This window comes from Octodon degus, unplaced genomic scaffold (assembly GCF_000260255.1).
Source record: "Octodon degus isolate 3935 unplaced genomic scaffold, OctDeg1.0 scaffold00017, whole genome shotgun sequence".
NCBI classification, from domain to species: domain Eukaryota; kingdom Metazoa; phylum Chordata; class Mammalia; order Rodentia; family Octodontidae; genus Octodon; species Octodon degus.
The window spans coordinates 21736765-21743468 of NW_004524593.1; the positions used below are offsets into that span (position 1 = coordinate 21736765).

General features: G+C 57.0%; 1 long non-coding RNA gene across 2 annotated transcripts in view; it reads left to right on the top strand.

Moving 5' to 3' along the window:
- The window catches only part of LOC111815504, a 17135-nt gene extending 10700 nt beyond the window's left edge, over positions 1-6435 (top strand). Inside the window, exons 1-2 of one of the 2 annotated variants that reach the window (XR_002820186.1) lie at positions 172-568; positions 3871-6435. This is a non-coding gene — a long non-coding RNA (uncharacterized LOC111815504). Of the gene's footprint in view, positions 1-171; positions 569-3870 lie in introns of those variants that run through there. The other variant, XR_002820185.1, reaches the window with a different exon arrangement.
- The last annotated feature ends 269 nt before the right edge of the window (positions 6436-6704 follow it).

Here is a 6704-nt window from a genome sequence, read left to right on the forward strand (position 1 = left end):
GCCCCTCCCCCTCCGGCCGAGCTGCGCCCTGCCTCCCAGTCGCGGGTTCAAGGCCCGGCTCCTGCGCGGCCCTCGCCCTGCCTGGCCTTTGCCCCCCGACACTGTGCAGACCGAGTTCACAGGCCAGGGCCTGTGGTCACCCGGGCTCGCCGTCCCTGCCGGCCCGGCCGAGCCCGAGGGAACCTCTTGGCCCCTGGCTGCTCAGCTGAGGACTACGGCCGCGGGGCTGGCTCTTAGCGAGGTCCGGGCCTCTCCTGTACCAGGCCTGTGCCGGCTCCGGCTTGTCCCCAGAGCCCTCAGCCTGGAGCCTGGTGGGCGCAGCAGGACCCCCTGTGGAGCTTCAGGGCTCAGTCTGGGGAGCGGCAGTGCGTCAGAGAGGCCTTTGGGTGGGGAAGGATGAGAGGTGCCCCACATAGCCGCCAGAGCCCCTCGCACCTGTGGGGCCGGCTGCCCCGAAAATAAAACCCATGAGAATATGGAGAAGGTGGAACCCAGCTGGTGGGAGCTAACGGGCACAGCGGCTGCTCTGGAGATAGCTGTGGCAAACAGCGTGGAGAGTCCTCAAAAGGTGAACGTGGGATTATCCTAGGACCTTTTAAGTCCAGTCCTGAGTATACACCCCAAAGAGCTGAAAATAGCTATTCAAACAAATATTTATACACATTTGGTCATAGAAGCATTATTTACAAATTGCCAAAAGGTCCACTGGTGGATGAGTGGATGAACAAGTGGTGACGTGTCCATACAATGGAATATTAGTCAGCCATAAAAAGGAACAAAATACTGCCATAGAAGAACATGATGCAAAATTGTGAAATAAGCCAGGCCCTTGTGGTGACACTTCCAGTATTCCCACTGATACGAAGTGGGAAATCAGAATAGGAAAGTCAGAGAGCACAGATTAGTGGTTGGAGGGCAGGTGTCGAGGGGTAGAGGCGGCTGCTTACTGGTTGTGTATTTTCCTTTGGGTACAATGAAAATGCTTTGAAGCCAGACGGAGGAGGTAGCTGCACAGTTTCTAAATATATTAGCAAGACTAAAATGGTTAGTGCTGTGTTACGTGGATGTTGCTAAAACTCAGAGAAAACAGGATTTCAAGAAAAAGGGTGGAAGGGCCGGCCAAATAGCTCAGCCGATTAAAGCACCTGCAAGCTGCTGCAGGGGCCGGGTGGGATCCCTGGGCCTGCCATGCCAGCCCCGCTCCTGGGCCACCCTAAAATAGCCATTAAGACTGGGTGTACTGGCGCGCACCTGTAATCCCAGCACTTGGGAGGCTGTGAACAGGAGGATTACTATGACTCCAATCTAGTAGGGAGACCCTGAGCACCCTGTAGACCCTTCTTTAAAATATGGGGTGGGGGGGGGAGAGAAAGAGAAAGAGTGGTGTCTCCGTGGGAGAGGAGGGAGAGTGTGAAGCCTCGCTCGTGGGCCCGAGCGCTGCTTGCCTGGTGACAGTAAAAGCCTGTCCTCCGGTGTGCGCATCACACACACTGGGGAGGGAAGTTGGAATGTCCCGCTGTGTAATCACTGTGTTTTACTCACCAATGGGCCCCAGAGCGCGTGCGGTGGTTGTTGTGGCTGCCATGGTTGGTGTGGCCACGTACTTGGTGGGTCTGTACTCCCCACCCTATGGTCGAATCACGAAAAAGGTTACGCTCTCGTAAGAGTGTTCCATCTTCTGGGGACACATTCCTAGCTATCCTGGGCCACCCGCAGCCCCAGAGAAGGTTGCCCGCGCCTAGGAGTGGCACACACGAGTCCCACAGCCAGGAGGATTTGAGTGGCTTTTGCCTCCACCCTGCAGAGCAGAGGGGGTCCGAGGGTCCTGGAGGGAGGAGGAAAGGAGCAGCCTCCTCGCTGGGCTCCGTGGCGCCGTGTCGGTGCTGCAGGCCCAGGCGGGCCCGCCTCTGTCGGGCTGTGGCCCACACAGCCCCGTGTTACTAAGGAAGCTTTCTCCACAGCTCTTCTTCCCTCTCACCCCTCAGGTCCTTCCCCGGCCCCCTTCCAGCTTCTGTTTGAGGCCGCGCACAGCCAGCACCAGCACAAGGCCCTTTCATGGCCATGGGCTGCTGTGGGCTGGGTGTCCCTGGAAGGATGCCCATGTCTGCTGTCTGCGCGGTGCCCTCTGAAGCCCTGGCACTGTGACTGACTGGGCTGGTGGGTGCTGCAAAGCTGGGAGCAGCAGGGTTCTAGGAGGTGTGCACCCTGAAACGAGGAGAGTGAGGGCCTGAACAGTGCGCCTGTCCAGGCCTGGGCGCGGCTCAGTGCTGGTTTGCCCAGCATGCGTGAGGTCCTGGGCCCTATCCCCAGTCTAGGGAAGAAGAGAGGCCATGTCTCAGTGGGAGTCAGGAAAAGCTTTGCGTTCTGGGAATGCCGTCTCCACCTTCTTACTGAGAGACCCTTCCCTGGAAGCTGGAGAGGCAGGAAGGCGCCCCCATTCCTGGGGGTGAGCCCAGGGGACCCCAGGAACCCTCGCGCCTTGTGCTCCTGTCCGGTGGCTGCTGTGACAGCTGCTCAGACACGCAGTCTAAGCCACGCAGAGGCGTGCACGCAGTGAGTCAGACCTGCAGGGCTCAGTCCTGCTCGTTCTGAGGCCGCAGGGAGGATCCCCTCCCCTCAGGGCCAGCTCCTGCAGGTGCCTTTGCGGCTGTCCAGCACAGCGTCTCTGCTCCTGAGTGACTTCCATGCCTCCGCCGCCCCCAGGCTCCCCAGGGAGGGGGTGCAGTGTCCCCTTTGCTTATTCAGGGACACTATGCTGGGTTCTGAGGACCAGGACGTGGTGTCTCCAGGGCCCATTCCCTGCCTGACACGCTCTCTCTGCTCCCCGGACTGAGAGGTGCGCCTCACCTCGTCCCACCCACACCTGCTCCCCGAATGCTGTGGCGGGTGGCCAGAGGTCTCTGTTTCCCACACCACACTGCTGAAACCCGTGCCAAATGCGACTCTTCAAGGGCCGTGGAAGGTCCATGCGGGGAGCTGAGCGCCTGAGGCCAGTCTGTCAGCACCAGCAGAGGCTGGAGCCCTGGGGTCTTGGAGACGGGCTGCTGGCCCTGGTGGGAGGGGTGGGGAGCAGGAAATGGAGGGAGGGGCAGCAGGACGCCTGCCTCCTGGCCCTGTGTGGCAGGGTCACCATGTGTGGCAGGGAGAAGCTTGTGAAGATGGGAATCAGGAATTCTTGGTGAAAGTCGGAGGGCGGGAGACAAGTCTGAGAGAAGGTCAGGCAGCTCGGGAGTCCTTGATGTCACCGAGGAGATGACAGAGGTTGGGTGAAGCAGGGAAGTGTGGCCCTGCGAGGTCATAGGGGTCTGCAAGCATTGCCATGATTCCTTTGGAGCTTCTTGGAACTCCCTGTGTCCCTCAGGACCTCCTTCAGGGGAGGGGACCCCAGGGGTCACCGCAGTCCTCCCCCAGAGGGGGTGTGGTTGTTTCAGGACATCACCGTACTTGGTGTTGCACCCCTGTAATCCCAGCTCTGGGGAGGCTGAGGCAGGAAGGCTCTGCGGCTTGGAGGCCCAGCTGGGCCACACAGTGAGGTCAGGGCGGCCTGCACTACACAGAGACCCAGTCCCTCCAATGATGCAAGCGCTTGTAGAGTAGGTGCGGAAGGGACTGGGGACAGGCAGGTCACACAGAAGCAGGGGCTCAAGGGAGGGTACAGGCTGGAGGGGAGCCTGACCCCTGTAGGAGGACTGCAGGGGGCTTGGCCTGAGGCTCCAGGGCTCTGTACAGCAGGATCCATGCTGGCAGCTCCTGTGCACTGCTGTGGGCTGGCAGCAGACCCCAGGGTGTAGGGACACGTGGAATGCCACTATGTCCCGTGGGAACACACACTCCTCCGCTAACCCGCTGCTCTCTTCTGTCCCAACACAGAACGTGGGCAAGGCCATCACCAAGGGCTGCCACTACGTCATCCTCGGCCTGCAGGGCTTCGCTGCTGCCTACTCTGCCCCATTCGCAGTCGCCACCAGCGTGGTATCCCTCGTGCGCTAGAGTACCCCACGTCTTTCGGACTGGACGCTTGGATGAGAAAGCTGCCCTCCTTGTCAGACTGGACGGAGTCAGGTCTGAGCCACCTGCTGCTTGCAGCTCCCACGGCTCCTGGACACAGGCCCCAGGGTCATCCTGCAGGGCCCAGGCCCAGGTCCTCTTGAGCCAGAAGCAGTTTTTCTACCCCGGACACTTGGAGCCCTCGTGGGAAGGGCAGTGTGGGTGATAAACGGGCATGGCGGGGGAGTTGAGCTTGCTGAATCTCCAGTTATCCGGCTCCTCTGGTGCAGGTGTCGGGTTCCTGGGGCACCCAGGCCTGGCTACCTGACTTCTACTGATGGGTTCTTTTCCTAGTATGAACTACTGAATTATTATGGTGGTCGCCTAACAGGGCTGAAGCCCTCAAAACAGAAGCCGGTCTTCCCAGAGGCCACCTCCTCCTTCACCCCCATCCCAGTCCTGGATACAGTTTCCTTTTGCTTTTCCCCCTCCACAAGGGAGCCCCCAGTCAGCCCCCTAGGTGTCACTAAACCTGCGCACCAAACTCTGCCCCTGGCAAAGGCCCCTGAAGTCTCAGCTTCCTGTGTCTCAGGTCAGAGGCTCCCCAGCTCCCTCAGATTCTCTCCGTGTGTTCAGAGCCAATAAAGGCCTCTTTTATCTTTCCTATGTCTTCACCGACACCTAAAAACCTAACATTTTGGTGCTGTGACTCAGGCAGCGTGTGTGGCTCCTGGGTCACAAACCCCAGTCCTGAGCCCCCTGCCTGCGGACCGAGCTTCTCTCCTCTGGAACCTGCCTACTTGCTGTTGGCAGCCCGCGTCCAGCTCTGACCCACCGCATACAGCCGGGCGAGCCGAGCCCTCCCAGGGCTCCAGCCTTTCTCAGCAGCTGCCCTCCTGCTCCGTGGGCAGGGCCACTGTGCTCACGCCCAGAGGCAGGGTGGCCTCCCCAGGTGAGGACTGAGACAGCAGCTTGAGGTCCTCCTCTCTTGGCTCACCTCAAATTCGGCTCACCTCAGATATTCATTCCCAAGCCCCCAAAGCCACCCACTGGGATGCCACCTTCTCGTCTCAACTCCCTGGGCCTCTGCAAGGCCATAAAAGCCAAAAGGTTAACCTTTTACTCCAAATGGCTCGGCCACCATAGAAACTGGACAGTGGCAGCCAGTGGCCCAAAGAGAAAATTTTAACCCCTTAAATCTCCTGTTATCACAACAGCAAATGGTCAGAAATTCCTTCAAAGCCTTCCTTGACTCTGAAAACACGGCCCTCCCCCATGCCCACACTGGGCTCAGCCTCCTCCCTGCCAGATTAGATTTTCCCACAGCTGCTGCTGCCTGCAGCTGCCCAGCCCCAGCCCCTCCCTCCGCGCTGCCACTTCACTTTCTGAGGCTCTCCGCCCCTCCCCGCTCCTTGCTCCCCCTCCTCTGCCCTTCTCTCTTCTGCCCATGCTGGTCTGTCCTGTGTCCTGCTCTGCCAACCTTTTGTCTGCCCCAACCCAGAGCACTAACTCATCTGCCTCCAAGCATGCTCCCCTGACCAGCAGTGCCCCACCCCTGTGCTAGCGGGTGCTTGAGCTGGCACGGGGGCCAATAGCCCACGGAGTGGAGCACGTGGCCCTTATCTATCCTGCCTTTTCTGGTGATTCTGAGTCCATGGCTTCCCCTCCCCCAGTCTGCACCCAACGGAGGAAAAAAGGTCTCCAGTTATCCCCTGTAAGCTGCAAAGCTAGAAAAGCCTGCAGGAATAAGTTTGTCTCAGTTGATAGAAGTTACTCAGACAGTGTTTCCTAGTAGAAAGGATGCAGAATGGAGACACAGACAGGAAAGGAGAAATGGGATGCTGGCAGCCATAGGAAGGAGAGCCAGTCAGGAACCAGGGCAAGTCAGGCTTCCCTGGCCCCAGGCCAGCATGTGCATCGCAGAGAGAAGGGGCATTTCAAGCGAAAATGTCCAAGGCTGCTAGAGAGGGAAAGAAGAAAGTGTTAGCGATGGAATCAGAGGAAGTCTCAGATTTTTGAGGTCGTGGGTCTCTGCCTTTCAGCCCCAGGATGTCAACTGCCAGTGTAAGGGGAGAGAAAGCCTGCTAGACTTTTGATGAACGCCAGTGCAGCTTTGTCAGTAGTCATCCAGCCAACTTGCAAAGCGGAAAGTGCTCAGTGTTTTCCAAAGGCTTGGGCAAAAGTCGGTCTCCCAGGTCTGTCAATTCATGGGCCCCAGTAAAAGTAGAGTTAGTGGGACATGGGAAACCATTTTGTTTGAGAATAAGATTTTCTCATAAAAGTTGCTCTTGGCATAAAACTAAATTAAAAAACAATATGATGACAATTTGTTATTGCTAATATAGTATAAATGTATTCATGTCTTCCAAATGTACAGTATTCTATAATGTAAAACTGAGATTGTTTATGATGATATTTTCTGTCAGATTTAAAAATGTCTTTATCTTATGCTCCAGATATTTACAATAAGAAGTTCATGTCAAGCTAACACAAGGTCATCAGTGAAAGATAATTTCCTAATGAACACTTATGTGATATGTACACTAACTAAAATCGAGGTTTCATCCTGACTTATGCTGCACTACTGTTGATGTCAAATTGTCTCCAAAATTGGGGCTGGGGAGATAGCTCAGTAGAATAAGTGCTTGCTTGGCAAGCTCAAGAACCTGAGTTCAATCCCCAGTCCCGCCAAAAAAAAAAAAAAAAAAAAAAATGTC